The following is a 19295-nucleotide window of genomic DNA, read 5'->3' as shown; positions in this document are numbered from 1 at the left end:
GGGTACCTAGTCCAGGATGTGGGCAGTGGTCACAGCAACCAAATCCTGCACTACCTTAGTTTCCTCCAACCTTCTAGTCCCTGCTCTACCCCAAGCTCCATTCCCACATTTTTTTGTCTTAAGCCCTCTTGTATAGGCTTGCCGCCCCATGCAGAACAGCCCCCCATTTCCTCAGCCTACCAAGTTATGCTTATCTGTCCTTGAAAGCCAAAGCCAAACATCACTGCTCTGGGAAGTCTGCCTAGACTCCAGTGGGTAGGATCTGTCTCTTTCTCCATGGTGCCACCTCAGCCCCTCTGAATGACACTCAGCCTGCTGTGCTATCATTGCTTAATCTGTGCCTGCCTGCCTCCTAGTCTGTGGGCTTCTCCTGGGCAGGGCCCTCTTCATTCATCGACACATTCATCGACCCTGGCTGTGTGCCAGGCACTGTTCTAAGGGTAGGAAGAGAATGAGGTCTGTTTCTAAATAAGTTAATATCCAGAAAAAAATTACAAAGATATTAATATTAATACTAGAGGCCCGGTGCACAAAATTTGTGCATGGGGTGTGTGTGTGTGTGTGTGTGTGTGTGTCCTTCAGCCCAGCCTGCACCCTCTCCGATCTGGGATATCCCTCTCACAATCCAGGACTGCTGGCTCCCAAGTGCTCGCCTTCCTGCCTGCCTTCCTGATTGCCCCTAACCACTTCTTCCTGCCAGCCTGATCACCCCCTAACCACTCCCCTGCCAGCCTGATTGATGCCTAACTGCTCCCCTGCCAGCCTGATTGCCCCTAACTGCCCTCCCCTGCAGGCCTGGTCACCCCTAACTGCCATCCCCTGCAGGCCTGGTCACCCCTGACTGCCCTCCCCTGCAGGTCTGGTCCCCCTCCAACTGCCCTCTCCTGCAGGCCTGGGTCCCCCCCAACTGCCCTTCCCTGCAGGCCTGGTTGCCCCCAACTTCCCTCCTCTGCCGGCCTGGTCACCCCTAACTGCCCTCCCCTGTAGGCTTGATCGCCCCGAACTGCCATCCCTTGCAGGCCTGGTCCCTCCATATTGCCCTCCCTTGCTGGCCTGATTGCCCACAACTGCCCTCCCTTGCAGGCCTGATCCCTCCCAACTGCCTCCCCGGCTGGCCATCTTGTGGTGGCCATCTTGTGTCCACATGGGGGCAGCCATCTTTAACCACATGGGGGCAGCCATCTTTTGTGTTGGAGAGATGGTCAATTTGCATATAACTCTTTTATTAGATAGGACAGAGGCCTGGTGCACGGGTGAGGGCCAGCTGGTTTGCCCTGAAGGGTGTCCCGGATCAGGGTTGGGGTTCCCTTGGGGAATGGGGCAGCCTGGGTGAGGGGTAGCCTTGAGCGGAGGCCAGGGCAGGCCAGGGCAGGTGGGAAGCTTGGCTTCCTCCATTGCCAGGGAAACCCAAGCCTCCTGCTCGCTCTCTGGCTACAGCCATCTTGGTTGGGTTAATTTGCATACTCACTTCTGATTGGCTGGTGGGCGTGGCTTGTGGGCATAGCAGAGGTACAGTCAATTTGCATGTTTCTCTTTTATTAGTGTAGATCAGTGATGGCGAACCTATGACACGCGTGTCAGCACTGACATGTGTAGCCATTTCTGATGACACGCGGCCGCATGCCGAGGATGTAACATTTGCTGCTCCTGAGGATGAAACATTTGCGGCTAGAGTCTTGGAGTTAGTTTTTTCCTCAAAGTGACACACTACCCGAGTTATGCTCAGTTTTTTGGCGAAGTTTGACACACCAAGCTCAAAAGGTTGCCCATCACTGGTGTAGATTAACTAAATTTATATTAATAAAAACAAAATACAAAATTTTATATTTAAGTGTATGTAACTAATATAATGATATAATATGCATATTATATATAACATGTTATAGAGAAGGCCTGGGCTGAGGGAGGGTCTGGCTTTTTTAGATTAGTGGTCAGGAAAGACCTCTGTAGAGGTGATGTCTGAACAAAGACCTGATCAGAGGAAGAAGCTGTGTGAAGGTCCAGAAAAAGTAGAGGTGATGTCTGAACAAAGACCTGATCAGAGGAAGAAGCTGTGTGAAGGTCCAGAAAAAGTTCTAAACAGGGAACCAATGAGTGCAATGGCCTGAAAGAGGCTTGGTGAATTTGAGAAATAAACAAAGAGGTAGGAGGGCTTCAGCAGGGAGTGGGGGGGGGGGGGGCCAGGAGGGGAGGGCAGGCAGGCGGAAATCACCCAGGAGTTTAGGCAAACTTGATTTTATCTCTGCTTCTAAACTATTACACTGACTCTATACCAGGCAGATTTCTGTACCCACAGTTTGTAAATCAGGAACAGACATGGGATAGGCTGTAACAAATGGTCACAAAATAAATGAATGCTCCTACAAAGATCCACTGTCTCAGAGGTGAGATGAAATCACATTCATGGATTTCTGCTTAGCAAAGCAGAGAAACATATAATATATTTCAGAAAACCTACCATCAAAAACTGTTAAACTAAAGACAATTTTGACCTTTAGGCCACAAACCTCCCTGTCTACAAAGTGGGGTGTGGGGCACACTCATTTTCTCCCTGGATAAAGGGAGAACGCTGTGCTGACATCAGGCCCAGGTCCCTTCCTGGAGAGCCATAATACTCAAGTGTTTGTTTAAAGATCATTAACTACCTACCCATGAGGTCAGGGGGCAGAGAAAGTGAGAAGCACAGTGTCAAAAGCCACAGCCAAGATCAATCAAAGAGAAACATAAAACATCTCTGAAATGGTCTGTAAGGGCAATGGGAAACTTAGATTTTTAGGAATGCATCTCAAAGTAACTGGAGAATTTGAATATTATCTTACACTAAGTGTCTGCTCAGTGAGGTAGAAACCCAAATCACAACTCTTCCCCCAAGAACTGCAACAGCCCAGTGTGATGTTCTCTGGCCTGAAACCCTGCTCTCCCTCCTCCCAGCCAGCTTTCTAAAACACAAGTCTGATGATGCAATCCTTTGGCACCAACATGTACATGGGCTCCTATCTTCTACATCATGACTTTCAAATCCTTTGGGTGAAACTGTTATTAACAGAAAAATGCTTTGGTCAACTGAACTTCTATGGGGAACCAGTCCCTCCCAGTGAGTGACATGCTCAGGGTAGGTGGGGACTGCCATGGCTCCCAGCACGCTCTCTGCTTGCTAGACTCCTCTGCCTTCACTGAAGCCTCCCACCATCAGGCCCATCTTACAGCTATTCCTGACCCATGTTCTCCCAACCCTTTAACCACAGCCAATGGAAGCTTTCAGGATTCATTACACACACTGTAGTTCTGTATGTCTCTGCCCTGGGTCCATGAGGCTCCTTCTCCCTGGGACTTCTTTCACCTGGCAAATTCTCATTCATCCCTAAAACCCCAGCTCTCAGGGTACCTCCTGGGAGAAACTCCTCTGGACAGAGCTGCTTACTAACCTCTGTGACTCTGAACCTGACTTGTCATTGCTGGTTAATGGCCCTGTCAGTCCCACCTCTATATACTAAATGATTTAAATGGTAATATAATAAACTAGAAGCCCGGTGCATGAAATTCATGCACTGGGGGGGGGGGGATGGAGGGGTTCCTCAGCCCGCTTGCATCCTCTCACAGTCCTGGAGCCCCCGGGGGATGTCCGACCAATGGCTTAGGCCCGCTCCCCATCTAAGCCAGTGGTTGGACATCCTTAGCGCTGCCACGGAGGCAGGAGAGGCTCCAGCCACTGCTGCTGTGCTCGCCAGCCGTGAGCCTGGCTCAGGGTTTCTGGCTGCGCAGTGCTTCCCCTGTGGGGGCGCACTGACCACCAGGGGCCTGCTCCTGCGTTGAGCGTTTGCCCCCTGGTGGTCAGTGCGCATCACAGCGACTGGTCATTCCGCCGTTAGGTCGATTTGCATATTAGCCTTTTATTATATAGGATATCCACAACCTATGATCCACCTAAGACTCAATATTACCCAGAACTCCATATCCCCAGCTGGACATAACCACTCCTTGGATTTGGTGTGTCGCATTCCTTTTCATTTTATACACACATGTATATAGTTGTATAGAGGCTGATTACATATGTAGGACATATGCCTAACCAATAATTTGCTTTGTTTTGTGAGTTGTTGAACTTTGCCTTGGTGCCTGTGCTGGAAGCACCTGTGGCTTCCTCACTGCTGATGTGGTACAGCATGTGGTATCATGATCCAGTCTCCTGTAGATGGTCACTTCTAAATCCTTAAGACAGGGGCCATGGTCTACCTACTGCTGCATCCTCAGTGCCAACCACAGGAGGCTGCTGAAAAACCCAGTACCTCTGAAGAGAATGATTGCCCCTGATTCTGGAAGAGAAATTCCCCTTGTGGCAAAAACACACTTGGCAGAGTATAGAGCTGAGATTCCAGTCCTGCAGGGGCCTGAGAGACCCTTGTGTTTAAGAGCCTTCCTGTGAGAGAGGGCAGCCAGAGTCTTTACCATCAGACAGCCCCACCCCCACCACTGAGCTGACTGCCTAGCAGGCTTTATTCAAAGCATGTTCTCTTTTCAACAGGGCTCATGTTCTTAGGACTAAAATAATAAAGAATGCCTTAAGAGGGCACCGTGAAGAGCAGAGAGACTAATAACTGTGCAAATCAAGATTTTAAGGGCCTAGACAGGAAATTGTGAAACAGATAAAGATGGGGACAGGGTAGTGTGACACTACTGTGGGCTCTCACAGGGTGCATGCAGACAGCATTGCCACATGGAGTCATTGGCAAGTCCTCATTCCACTAAGACACATTTCAAGAATATAAAATTCCATTTAGGACACCAAAAATATAGAAAAGTAGATAGTTTTACCAATTAAGAATGGAAAAAACAGGCTTGTCTTTCAGTCATTTATTTTCTACCCATCTTATTAACAACCCACTCACCCAATATAGGGGTAGGTAAAAGTAGGATTACAGTTGTAACACAAATAAATAATACACTAATAAATAAATAATATAAGAATAAGTGGTGTTTCACGCACAACTGTAAACCTACTTCTGCTCACCCCTATATCTACTAATATCCATGTCAAGTGTCTGAGGCACTGTACATGCATTCACTCAGCACATACCTATTAAGTTTCTCTCATGCACCAGGCCCTGGAATGATACAGGGGTGAGGAGAACAGAAACAGTTTTAGTCCTATGCTTGGGGGCGGGGGGGGGGGGTGGTGGTGGTGCATGAATTAAATAATCAACTAATAAATTCAGGATTACAAAACCATGGGGAGGTGCTATTAGACAAAATAATTGGATTACCTAATTCCTCCTGGGTGGTCAGGGAGGGCTTCCCTGAGGAGGTGGCACTGAAATTGACCAGCTGGATGAGAAGGAACCACCCACAGGGACTCCAGGCAGAGGAAAGGGCAGGGTGGAGATGGGGAAGAATGTAGTTTGTTTAAGGGACTGAAAGACAGTGAGGCTGGCTGGGGGGAGTGGAGTGTCAGGCTGGAGACACAGGCCAGCCACCTTCACTATGTGAAGGATAACAGAAAGCCACTAGTGGTAATGAGTTGAGCAAAGGGATGACACCTTTTAATGTGCACTTTAAAAAGTCCACTTTGACCACACGGTATGCAGAATAGATTGGGAGAAGTGGAGAAATAAGAGAGGAAAGAAGGAAACCAGCAAGGAAGAGACTCAGAGGATTCTTTCTGCAGTAAAAGGATGGGACAGTGTAACAGACTGGATGTGGACTGAGGAGAGACTGGCACATACAGAAGAACTCCCCGACTTCTAGTCTGAGGGACCGCCTTACACTAAATGGGAGAGAATGCGGACGAGGTTTCGGCAGGGCAGCTGTGAGTTCTGTGATCAGATGTCTCAGAAACAGCACAAGAAAAGGCACCTAGCAGCTCCAGGAGAGGTGAAGTTCGGGAGCTGGGAGAAGGCAAGCCTAACGGTCTCCTGGCATTTCCCCTTGGATGTCTGGTGGCATCTCCAGCTTATTATGTCTAAGACCTATCTCCTTCAGGCCAATTGTTCTCAGAAATGGCAGTTCCACATTTCCAGACACTTGGGAGAAATGTGGTTCCGTTTTGGCTCTCCTGTACCCAAATCCAGTCATCAGGTGATCTTCATCTTCAAAACAGGCCAGCCCTTCTGACTACATCCACTGCCCACCCTGGTCACTGACCCACTGGGCTTTGATTATTGACCTTCCCCCTGCAGTCCATTCTCCACAGCATAGCTTAAATGTAAGATGACATGACACTGGTAGAGCCTCCAAGCTCTCTACCAGCTTATCATCTCATTCCTAAAAAACTAACGTCCTTACTCTGACCACAAGGCCCTAAAGTCAGCCCGTTTATTCCCTTGACTTTATTTGCTGTGATTCCCCTGCCCTCCACCCGGTTCATGTCACTTCAGTAACATAAGCCTAATTGCTTTTTGCTCCCTAAACACGCCAAGTATGCGTTTACCTAGGGCCTTTGCATTTGCCTCTGACTGGGATGCTCTTCCCCCAAATATCCCTGTTTCCCTTTCCTCCTTCGCTTCATGTCTCTTTATCAGAGTCCATCCTTGACTCCCCAATAAGAGATAGGACCACTGTATTCTTTTCCTTGTTTTATTTTTCTTCATAGCACTCACTACCACCTGACATATTTGTTTACTGACTGTCTCTCTATACTGGAATATAGCCTTTATGACAATGAGGGCTTTGTTTTTTCCATTTTATCTCTAGTGTCGAGCACACTGCCTGACAAACAGGAGACCTCAATATATATTTGTGAATGGAGTCATAGATAGGTACAACACTGTCCCTGCCCTTGGAGAATTCCAGTCCAAGCCTGTCATCTACATATCCACAAAGGTCCATGGAGATACATCCCCTTGCTGTGGGAGCAGAACTGGCTGGGCACTTAGAGGTTCCATTCAACCTCCAGGGTAAGGAGCCTTCTAAGCAGAGGAGAAGCAAGGCTGAGGCTCACCAGGGCCCCATGTTTTGCTGGCGGAGTGTAGTTAGAATGGCAGCAGAGGAAGATGGGTGACAGAGGAGGGTTACTGCTGCCGGACACCCGTCCAAGTGAGACAGGAAAGACCACCAGTCAGGGCCAGCTCCTGAGTCTGGCTCCCCACAGGGTATGGCTGTCTCTTCTTGTCCTTGCCATCTGTCGGGCATCAAGCACTTCTGGGGAAGAGAGGAATGGACTCAGGGAGGGAGGAAGAATACATGAAGCAAGAAACAATTTTTAAAACCTAAGTTCATGCTTGCTAAGCAGTTTGGCCCTTTCTAATGAACAAAGAAGCTTTACCATCATCTGGGTCAGTTATTCTTCATAAAAACCCTACTGGGCAAGTTAATATTTTTACATTCAGTTTTATGGATGAAGAAACAGAGGTTTTGATGTCTCCAAGGTCACAAAGCAAATAGGCTGAGACTTGGGACAATCAACTCTGAGACAAAAGACAGGCCCTGTCTCCTGACCAGCTGAGCAGAATCTGTGCCATGGGCTGGCTGGAGCTGGGGGCAGAGTAGCTCTGCCCTACCAGGGGCTGTGGGGTCTGGATGACGGACAATGTAGTGCCCACAAGGGATGAACCCAGAAAGATGGCTCTGGAGAAGGAGCAGAGGGAAGATCCCTCACCAGCCACTGTGATAGGAGCCCTTCTCAGGCATGGGATAAAGCCAGGAAAGTCAGGCCTGCCATGAGACCCAGGCTGCAGAGGCAGGAGCAGCCCAGCTCTCTCTCCTCTTGCCATCAGCTGCTGCAGCTGCCCTGACCAAGGTCAGCAACAGCCTCCTGCTGGCCAAGCCCAGTGATTGGTTTCAGACCTGACTTGCCTGGTGTCTGTCTTTGGGTAGCATGGTAACCCCTAGCACAGGACAGACACTCAGTAAAGGTTTGCTGATTGAGCAAATGAACCCCTTCTGACTGCTCTCAGACATGACATGGTCAGATGCTCTCTCTGGTCTTCTGAGTATCTGCAATTTGGTTTTCCAGCATTCTGAGGATTTTGCAGGATACTGTGCCCAGAAGGACCTGGTTTCTCTTTCTGAGGCTACTGAAAACCTCCAATGGAAGTGATTCCAGGTGGAAATCATCATGAGTTCACCCGTTCTCCTTAGCACATTGCATGGAATAGCAAGCACCCAATGAATGTTCCAATGGACTTCATCATGTCACCACGTGACCCACAGAGAGATAAAGAAGACACACATTCCACATCTGTTGGATACCTACACCCTGTGAGGAAGCTTTACAGACCGCGGTCCATATAATTCTCCTAACAACCTCTGAGGTGGCTGACCATGATCTGTCTACAGACAAGAAAACTGAGGCCCCAGAGTTTAGGACACGTATCTGTAGCATCCAGATCTGCCTGTCATTAGAGTCCGTACTCTATTACTCTATCAAACCACCAATACATGTCTACTCCACCACAGAAAACCAAAATGATACACAATCACCTGTGAATTTCACTTGCCCACAGGGAGATCTTTGGCAGCATTCCTTCTATAGAATACGAAATGGACAGGCCCAACACCATCACACAAACTAAGGGAACAGCAGAGTTTGGGATCCTCCTGGCATTCTAGAGAATAACAGATGCTTGAAAGAAGTGGGCAAAAGCCTCTGCCTAGGAGTCTTTATGATGTGCAGAAATTTTTGTAATAATGGTATTGGCTGTAATGAGATTGGACTTCTATTATCCATTATCGTTCCATTAATGAGCCTGGGAGCTCCTGGCTGTGCCAAAGGCAAGGGTCGGGGCCTTGCAACTTCATCTTACTTAATCAAATGTAAATCGAAGAGGAAAAGAAACACACAAGATTTGACACTAATAACCTTACAGCAGGATCAGTTACTTCAATTCAAAGAGGTTCAGACCGGAGCGGGGAAAATGAAATAAGCTTTTAAAGATCAGTCTAGGTTTGGCTCCATCAGACCTAATAAGGTTTCAATGTGGCTGCTCTTCTTCGAGCTATGTACAGATAAGACAACCCCCACATAATGCATTAACTGAGAGAGCAGCGAGGGCCCCTGGGGGATGCCAGCTTTTCCCTTGTTGTTCAGACCCCAACTTCCCTGGCACCACCTCTGGGGATGCAAGAATGGAATGTCAGATGGGACTTAGGGACTCAATTCTCACCCACTTATTTTTTCAAGGAATGAAATTCATTCAGAAAGAAAATCAAATGATATAATAACCACCTTTGTTCCCACCACCCGGAATTGACCAAGATATTGTCACTCATACTTCAAGTCTTGATGTTGAGAAAGAAGTCCCCTTGTCCTATTCCTCTCCTTCAAAATCCCCTGTAGCAATTACCTTCATGGATTCTTTATGTCCTTCTATTTATATATTTACACCTATGTATGTGTTCCTAATAGTATATTTGTTTGTTAGTTTATACAAATGGTACCATATTATCACTTAAGTCTACTACTTACCTCCTTCCTTCTGTATTATGTTTTTTGACATCTATTTATATTGAAAGAGATATAGATTTATAGATCTATTTATATGTTTATATAGCTCTAGATATACCTCTACCTATCAATCAATCTAGGCTATTCTTTTTTACTGCTATATAATATTCCTTTTTTTAAATCCTCACTCGAGGGCATGCTTATTGATTTTAGAGAGAGGGGATCAAACCCACAAACTAGGTATGTGCCCTGACCAGGAACTGAACCCACAACCTCTCCGTGTACAGGACAATGCTCCAACCAACTGAGCCACACCAGCCAGGGTTAGTATCCCTTTCTATGACAACTCCACCTTTTATTTATCCATGCCCTTATTGATAGCCACCTTGGCTGCTATTCTTCACTACTATAAATAATGTTGCAGTGACTATTCCTGTATTCATCAACTTGTACATGTGCACAAAGCTTTTCTAGTGTAGGTATCTAAATGGAAAACTGGTGTGGGGGACACATTTTCGGTTTCACTAGTTCTTACTGATTACTCTGTGAAGTGGCTTACACCCCCACCATCAGTGCAAGAGAAGGCCTCTTCTCAGACTCTCACTAGCATTTGATTTTGCAGGCTTTTCTAGTGTTGCTAGGCTGATAGATTAGGCATGGTGTTCCATTGCTGTCTTCCCTCAATTATTAGTGAAGGGCTCTATGAAATTGACCCCAGAGACAAAGAGGTGAAAGCTCCCCACCTACTGTGACCCTGCCAGGCCCCACTCAGCACTTGGTAGAATGGGTGAGACATGGTGGGGGCAGGGAAGCAATGAGGTGGAGATCTGCATAGGCCTCTACCTGCTGCCTAGCCCTGTTCCTGGGCTCACAGCCCTCTGGGTGCCAGTGCCAATAAATGTGGTCCTGGCAGCACACGAGACACTTTCCCTCCCACCTAGTCTTGTTTCTAGGGAATTGTGCAGGCTGACCAGCGGTGGGATCTGTTCTATGCAAAAACTCCATTGAAGCCTCAGCAAAAGACCAATTGTCCCACGGGGAGAGAGAGGAAAGAGATGGGGAGACCTTTCTCTCAGGGGTCCCCAATTGTCCCACGGGGAGAGAGAGGAAAGAGATGGGGAGACCTTTCTCTCAGGGGTCCCTGCTTAGCAATGAGAAATGTCCCTATGAAAAGAAAATGATGATCTTCAGAAGCCTGTGGACCCACAGACACCCAAAGATAGACACCCAAAGACCCAATTCCAGGCTCATGGATGGGGCAGAGCTTTGCCTGTCTATATGTCTGTCTGCTCTGATCCCTCCTCCCCAACTCAAGCACCCAGGCCAGGCTCCTGAACCCAGGGTGATCAGTGTTGCACAGGGACCACGTGCATCTTCCCCACATACACACCTCTCCCACCCTCCCTAAGCCCCTCGGCCCCAGGTCAGCTCAGGTCATCTGCTCAGAGGCTTGGAGCACCCTACAATGTTCCTCACAGCAACTTACCATAATTTCCAATAGGTGCCTATGTGCTTAGCTATTTTCTGTGGGGCTCCCACTCCAGGTGGATGAACAGCCACTGTGGGCAGGCTGGGTTTATTCTGCTCACTGATGGGCCCTGCATAGTGCCTGCCACACGGTGGGCTCACAAGGAGAAAAGGAATGGATTTGGTTTCCTACCACATGGCCTGCGGAAGGCCCCTGCCCGTCCACAGCGACCTCACAAACAAACTGTGGTGGTTAACCTCCCAGTCGCGGCAACAATGAAGAACTATAAAAGTGACAAGGGGCCTGCCTGCCAGGAAGCTTTATGCTCCTCCTCCCAGCCACCCTCCACACATTTGTCATCCCATAAAACTTTAAATTGAATTACACCAATGTTTGATTCTTCTTTTTTTCTATACGACTGGGGCTTTGTTTTTAATGATATCCCTGGACTTTTTAGGGGTAAAGGAATCCTTGGGAGACAATCCAAAGGAACCAGCTTTGTCTTCAGGGCTAGGCCCAGAAAAACTATCACTGTGGAGCAGGGAGCCAACCACAGCATATCCGAGAGCCCTGAGTCTGTGCAAAGAACCCAGGCAGCTTGGATCTCAAAGGGTCAGGTCTCGGCGGAGAGAAAAGGGTCCACAGCCCCAGTAGGGTTTATCAAAGCTACGCTGTCCTAACATGAACACACCCTTCCCCATGGTCCCCTGTTCCCAGGTGGGCACACTGGGCCCTTCACTCTAGCTCTAACATTTGGGCCAGTTTTGTAACGTTTCCAAGCCTGTTTCTTCACTAGTAAAATGGGGCTAATATGTTCTAGGCCAGAGGGATTCTGTGAAAGTAAGGAGGCCTGTGTCTAGTATCTAACAAAGCACTTGATGAGTGCCAGGCCCACTGAATGTGGTGGCTCCAGTCCCACTCCCTTCCACACTGCAGCCTCTGGCTTCCTCCTCATCCTTCGAGTTTTCATAGCCAATAAGCTAGCAAATCCTGGAGTTCACCTGACTCATACCATCTCTTCCCATTCAAAGGACCTCATTTCCCACAACAGCCACCACTTCCCCACATTTCTCTTAGGCTGCCTGCCAAGTATAGAGGCCAGGTCACACAATGTCCTTGGTGCTCACTCCTCACTCAGCCGGACTTCCTCTCCAGCCTGACTGCTTTCGCATCTGTGGAGGGCTCTCTGGCGCTATCAGCTGGGCCCCCAGCACGCTCCATGTTTCTGTTCCCACTTGCATACCCACACTGAGTACCCTCCTCCTCACCTTTCACAGCCCATCTCTACTGTCATCACCAGAATTCCTTTACCTGGGTTTTACTCAACATATTCGAGTAGCACCTGCTATGAGATAGGCCCTACACTCTGACACTGGGGATGTGGGAAGCCATGGCTCTCGCTCTCCACTCACTCATTGGGTGCAGGAGCAGATATGTAAAGTGCTACGCGAGAACATGGCATGTTGAATGCCATGACCAAGGGGTTCAGAGAGTCAGGAGAGAGGATACAACATCAGAATTGGGTTTAGAAGGAGGATGCCATACAAATAAGATCAAGAGAGTAAGGAGGGGAAGTGCCAAAAGGTGCCAGGCAGGTGTGGGCAGAGATCTATGGGGTGGGGTGCAGAACAAGAAGAAGCTGTGCTGGGACAGGGCTCTGAGGGGGCAAGAGCCCCATCTTGTCCATCTTTGCATCTCGTCCTGATGAGGCAGGGCCTGCCAATAGAGAAGGGACCCAGGAATAGCTCATGAAACTGAATTCCAAGGGTGGGATTCTCACTTCTTGATACCTATCACGGAGAAGCATGCACACCTCTTTGCCAGATAAGACGATCACTGCAACACAGGTAATAACCACAGAGACTGGACAGCAATCTGAGTGCTTACCAGTGGGACAAGCTATGTGCCATATGAAATGTCCACACAGGCAGTGACCAAGCGGTATGTAGGGACGAGGTGAGATATCTAAGATATCTAAGATCAATACTGGGCAAAACCAGAAAAGTGCAAAAATCATATGATAGGATGTCAAACATTTACAAAATGGCATTATGTTGCTGTTTCCTGAATCCTAACCTGAGGCTATGTTTTACTAATCTTAGAGAGAGGGGAAGGGAGATAGGGAGAGAAGTATTGATGTATGAGAGAAACATCCATTGGTTGCCTCCTGTACATGCTCTACCAGGGATCGAACTTGCAACCTAGGTATGTGCCCTGACCAGGAATCGAACCGGCAATCTTTTGGTGCACAGGACAATGCTTCAACCAACTGATCCACACCAGAGAGGAACATTATGTATTTTTAGAGATATACATATATATGTAATGCATAGAGAGGGTTCAGACTGATACACTCAAAAGCAGCGGTCGCCAACTTTTCAGGCCTCACAGACCACCAGTGGTCTGCTGATCAACGGTTGGCGACTGCTGCTCAAAAGAATTAACAGTGGTGTCTCCTCTACACAGGTGGCAGAATGGGGTGTGATGCAATGATCCCTTTCCCCTTAGCTGAAAAATTTCACTTTTGTTACAAGAAGGCATTCATGAATTAGTTGTGTGATGAAAAATGAAAAAGATATCGGCATTGAGTCAATTAAATTTAATAGAAAAATGTTCCAATAAATGCATGCAATAAAGACTGACAGCCTACTCTGAGACAGACCCTGGGCCAAGAAAAGTGGAAGATGGAAGTGTACTGGGCAGGCAGGAAAGCTGGAGACTTCCTACTCTGTCAGCTCAGTGTCCTAACTATAGACTTGAGCCTCCTTCCCTAGCAACACCCTGAAGTCATAGCTACAGGACAAAGAGTCAGAGTGTGAGTCTGGTCTAATTCACACTCTCCACATGGAGAAGTTGAAGCAACTCTGGCTGAAGCAGCTGGCACAGGATGGGAGACTGTCTCTTGTTCCTCCTGAAACCTATGGACACAGCCATGCCATAGACAAGGTGAGGACAAAAGAGATGGCACAAGTCTCAGCTGTTCTGAACATTCCCAGTAGTGCCTAGCACAGCAGCTAGCTAGCAGAAGGTGCAGCCCCAGACAAGGCCCAAGAGCCAGGTGCTCTGAAACACTAAAATATTCTGTCCCAAACTTGAGCAGATCCCAACTCCACCTCATTGCCCAAAGGCAAGGACCTGTTCTTCACATAGTCACCCAGAGACAACGATAAGCCCCCTATAACCACCATCCCTACTGGCACTAGAGATCATGTTGGTCCAGCCTTTATTAAAGGGCTAATTGCTGCTACATTTTATGTCCAAGAATCCCACCTCTAAGAAAGTCTCCAAATGGCAAAGAGGAATCACTCAAATATTCACCTCACTCTTGCTTATGATAGCCAAAAGATAGCAACAACCTAGCTGTCCAACAGTAGTGAAATGATAAAATAAACCGTGGATGAAAGCATAATAGAGACAGACTCATAGAGAACAAGGAGGCAGCTTGGGGTGGGGTGGGGTGGTGGAGGGATTGAACGAAAAAAAAGGAGAGAAAAAAAGAGAGAGAATTCATGGAAATGGACAACAGTGTGGTGATTGCTTGTATAGAGGGAATGGGTGGAGGTGGAAGAGGGCATAGAGGGGATAAAAGGTGATAGAAAAATCCTACCTAATAAAAGAATATGCAAATTAACCATCAATCCGTTATACCACCAGCCACGCCCACCAGCCAATCAGAGCGAGTATGCAAATAAACCCAACCAAGATGGCTACAGTCACAGAGAGCAGGAGGGAGGCTTGGGTTTCCCAGGCAATGGAGGAAGCCAAGCTTTCCACACACCCTGGCCAGCCTAAGCCTCCACTCAAGGCTACAAACTTTCAATTATAGAAGGTAAACAAATCCAAACAGAAATGGCTGCCGGCCATGGAGCGAGCAGGAGGCTTGGCTCTTCTCCAGGCTACAAAGTTTCAATTGTAGAAGGTAAATAAATTCCAGATACCAGGGCCTTCGCTTGGGTCACCAGGGTGCGTGGCTGGCCTGCAAACCACCACAGGCCCCTTGCCCAGGCCGCTCCACGCCCCAAGGGAACCCCCACCCTGATCCAGGACACCCTTCAGGGCAAACAGGCTGGGCCCCACCCATGCACCAGGCCTCTATCCTATCTAATAAAAGAGTAATATGCAGATTGACCATCACTCCAACACACAATATGGCTGCCCCCATGTGGTCAAAGATCCTGCCCCCATGTGGACACAAGATGGCCACCCCAAGATGGCCAGCAGGGGAGGGCAGTTGGGAGGGACCCAGGCCTGCAAGGGAGGGCAGTTGTGAGGGATCAGGCCTGCAAGGGAGGGCAGTTGAGAGGGACCAGGCCGGCAGAGGAGGGAAGTTGGGGGCAAACAGGCTGGCAGGGGAGCAGTTAGGCATCAATCAGGCTGGCAGTGGAGTGGTTAGGGGGTGATCAGGCTGGCAGGCAGAAGCAGTAAGGGGCAATAAGGAAGGCAGGCAGGTGAACAGTTGGGAGCCAGCAGTCCTGGATTGTGAGAGGGATGTCCGACTGCCAAATGGGCAGTCGGACATCCCACGAGGGGTCCCAGATTGGAGAGGGTGCAGGCTGGGCTGAGGGACACACCCCGTCCGTGTACGAATTTTGTGCACCGGGCCTCTAGTAAATAAATAAATAAATAAAGCATGGATAAGATGTCATGTAAAAAATCAAATATATGAAGCAATTTTAGCAGCTTGGAAACAGGATTTTTCTACAATACTGAACAAATAGTCAAGGCATGAAAACAAATTTAAAATATTATCTTAACTATATATAGCAGTTGCCTCTGGGTAATGGGCTTCTTGGTGAGGGTTTTTCTCCCTAGTTTCTTTATAGTTCATAGAAATTTCTAAAGTAATCATGTATTGCTTTGATTTATGGAGGAAAGCTTTTTAAAAACTAAATTAAAAGAAAAAGAAAGACCATCCCACCCGCTGCAATGTGTTGTCCCTGCAGAAAGAGCATCAGATAGATTCTCTCCCGAACTAAATGTCCTCGCCCAAATTGCTTGTCGGGTGGGCATCCTGCCAGGCTCTGAATGTCATTCTCTTCGTTCCTCACAATTCCCCTCCATCCCTGGAAGTAGGTACTGTCATCACCACTTGACAGATGAGGAAACAGAGTCAGCAACTGCCCAAGGTCACTTAGCTGATAAACAGTGAAAGTGGACACAAATTCAGCACTGATTGGCCCTAAAGTGCAAGTTCAGTTGCCGACAGCAATGGCTATGGCTGGCACAGAGGTCTAGCCCCAAATCTGGAGCAAAGTGAGGAAGTGGTCACAAAGATGACTTGGTGTTGTCAGCAAGGCTTATCACCTCTGGCTCCAGAGAGAAGAAAGGGGGTGTCACCTCTCTTCCCCAGGAATGAAACTGCAGAACCACAGGGTATGGGCCAGCAGAAGCTGTGGGACCCAGGCCCAACAGGGGGACTGAAGACCAACCTCCCCTCCAGGAGAGAGCAAGGCCTCGGAGAAGGGTCTAGGGGCTCAGCTCTGCCTGTGGTAAGTAAAGCTGCCTCTGAATGGCCTTTGTCTCTTTTTTGTCAGGAAGCTGACTTCTAATTATGAATTTATAAGTACTTGCTCAGAAAGTAGGTTGAGTTTAGTTAAGGACAATGAAAATTACTTTTGTGGACCCTGATATCTACTGAAAGAAGATTACTACTAAAAACGGCTCCTGGTGACTAACTGTTCAAATTAAAAAACAAAACAAAACAAATCAAAACAAAACAAACAAAACTGCACTTCAGGGAGAAGCCTGCACTTAACTGCCTGCCTCTGCACTGCACTGCATGCTGGCATTGTGTTTCTACCATGTGAGCCAGTCCTTATTAAGGAGTTCTTTGAATCCTTTTTTAACCAATATGACTGAATAGGACTGAGGCTTTCCTCATCCAATCAGAGCAGCACAGCTATAGTCCCATAAGCTTTTTCAATGACCAATCAGAGTAGCTCCATATTGACCAATCAGGACAGTGCCTTTTGGACCAATCAAGCTGTGAGGATTTGGAGACTTCATTTGCATGAGGATAAATTAATCAGGGACCAGTGGGGGAACTACTTTCTATGTGAGTCAGCTCTTCTCTGGCTCTGAGAGGGTACTTTCCCTTTCCACCAAACTGTGTGTTTCTCCCACTGGAGCTCACTGGAGCTGGAATACTGATGGCTCATTGGAGCAGAGCAGACTAGTTCAGGCAGCCAACTGGCACAGAACAGAGCAGGCCAGACAGTGGAGAAGGCCAGTGCAGGGCAAAGAAGATCAGCAAGGAGCAGAGCAGGCAAGCAAAGGGCCTGATCCAGGCCGCCTCACAGCCATAGATCCATGCTGTATCACAACTGAGCTATTTTGCACTGAATAAAGTTTCCTTCTTCACCGCATCCCAAATTTGGGATTCCTGTTGGTGTTGAATTGGCACCATGAGTTGACACTTTAAACATGTAAATGGGAAATGCTTGAATGGCAGAACATCAAGGAAATAAGCTGCCACCGGGTGGGATAGAAAAGCTGCACTCTACCAGCCCGGAGAGTCAGAGGGAGCTTTCCATGGAGCTGACAGCTCTGTGTCAGCAAAATAAAGTAGGACAAGAGGAACAGCACAGGCAAAGGTGGGGGATGGGCAGAAGCAGAATCTAAACCACCCATGTTAGGCTTTCCCACCACTCCCCCTGCCTCCCTGGCCCAGCACCTTCCTCCCTGGCTCCAAACTGCCCACCTCAAAGGCTGGGTAAGGTGACAACAGTTAGGTTCCATACCAAGTTTCTGTCCTATCAGCTCAGCTACAGGGTTTGAATGGCTCCTGATCTGCAGACATTCTGATAACACACTAATCAATGGAGTGATGGCCAAGGTTAGTCATTTGGGCAACTGGTGACCTGCCCATGAAGCTTATGAGTGGGCCTCCTCTTAGTGTCTTTAGGATCCTCCACCTTCCTCTGCCTGGCTCCTCAGTCTTGGCTGAAGCTCTACTGCCTCTAGGCAGCCTTCCAAGACTACTCCAGGTTCCCAGGCCTCCTGTACCAATTCCTGTCACTGTCCCCATCGCCCCCACCCATTTCCACCCTCACCGCTGCCAACATGTAGAGAGCACTTTCCTATATCCGAAGTAGTGTTCTAGCAAGCTCACATGTATCCACCTACTCAGTCTTCACAAACTCCCAAGAGGTGGGTTCTACTATCACCCACACTGTACAGGGGATCAAAATGGGGCCCAAGGCCAACCCGGCTTAGCAGTGGTGGAACCAGGGTGCAAACCCTGGAGGCCTGGCTGCAGACCCTGCCTTGGAAGCCTGGCAGCTGTCCCTAGCAGGTATGCAGTGGTTGCTGCTGCCCTGCTTGCCCAGCCCATAGGACCCTCCTGAGCAAATGGTCCCACAGACCCTTTGTGTGCTTTCCTCCAAGAGGAGGCCTGGTACACTGATGCTGGTAGTAACTGCTGCATGAACCTGCAATTCAGGGCAAGTGAACAAACTACTGCACAATGCAGCAATTACAAGCAGGTTTTGAAATCAGATTTCCTGGGTTCAAATCCTATGTATTACCTATGTGATCCTGGGCAAGGGATTTCACCTCTCTGCTCCCTTAAATGGACAATGTACCTCCCTTCCTAGGCAGTTGTGAGGATTACATTGAGGTAATACATGTGAAATAATTAGTGTGGCATTGTAAAAGATATAAGTTGTTCAATAAAAATTATTGATTAACACTATTGCTATTACTAGTTCGTCATCCATAGAGTGGCGATGATCATCCCAATTTTATTTGGATTACTGTGACAATGACATTAAGATACGTGGGATGCCCAGGTGAGGCCTGGAACAGAGAAAGGACTCAAAAAGAGTGGTGTGAAAAAGGGCCCTTTGCCAGCTTCCTTGAAGCCCATAAACAAGAGTTGCAAACTTTACCAGGTGGTAAATATTTTAGGCTCTGCGGGGCAAACACAGTTCTGTTGCAATTCCTCAACTCGGCCACCGCAGCAACCACGGAAGAGAAAGCTCTATTTACAGGAACAGGCAGCTGGCCTCAATGTGCTGCCCCCTGCCATGCACTGGGGGTCAGGCCATTGTGAGCTGAACCACCCAGATGAGAAACACCAACCCTGTGCTGCAGCAGCCAGACACACCTGGTCAGATCGAGGGCAGAGCACCGAGAGTGAAAACCCACTCAGGAGCCTTTTCCCAAGGTGCATCATTTTCTCAGCACCTACTCTGTTCTGGACACAACAGGCAGAATAAGGCACAGTTCCTGCATCTGAGGGACCAGCGGCCCATGAGGGGAGGCAGCACTGGAAATGGACATGATAGGGACATTCAGTTTAGTCTCCTCATCTGTAACCTGGATAGAGAATAATACCACATGTTGTGAAGCAGAACGAGAACAATGCTCAGAAGCCGTGGTGGCGGCTGGAGTGATTGTTATTCTCACTGGTCTCCTAGGAAGCAGAGGGACAGGGCAATTCACTTG

At 48.2% G+C, this 19295-nt stretch overlaps 1 protein-coding gene across 2 annotated transcripts in view; it reads right to left on the bottom strand.

Moving 5' to 3' along the window:
• The window catches only part of EEFSEC (eukaryotic elongation factor, selenocysteine-tRNA specific), a 238360-nt gene that overhangs the window by 52772 nt on the left and 166293 nt on the right, over positions 1–19295 (bottom strand). The gene's annotated exons all lie outside the window — the stretch shown is intronic.

This window comes from Eptesicus fuscus, chromosome 12 (assembly GCF_027574615.1).
Source record: "Eptesicus fuscus isolate TK198812 chromosome 12, DD_ASM_mEF_20220401, whole genome shotgun sequence".
NCBI classification, from domain to species: domain Eukaryota; kingdom Metazoa; phylum Chordata; class Mammalia; order Chiroptera; family Vespertilionidae; genus Eptesicus; species Eptesicus fuscus.
This window is presented reverse-complemented; position numbering and strand designations above follow the sequence as displayed.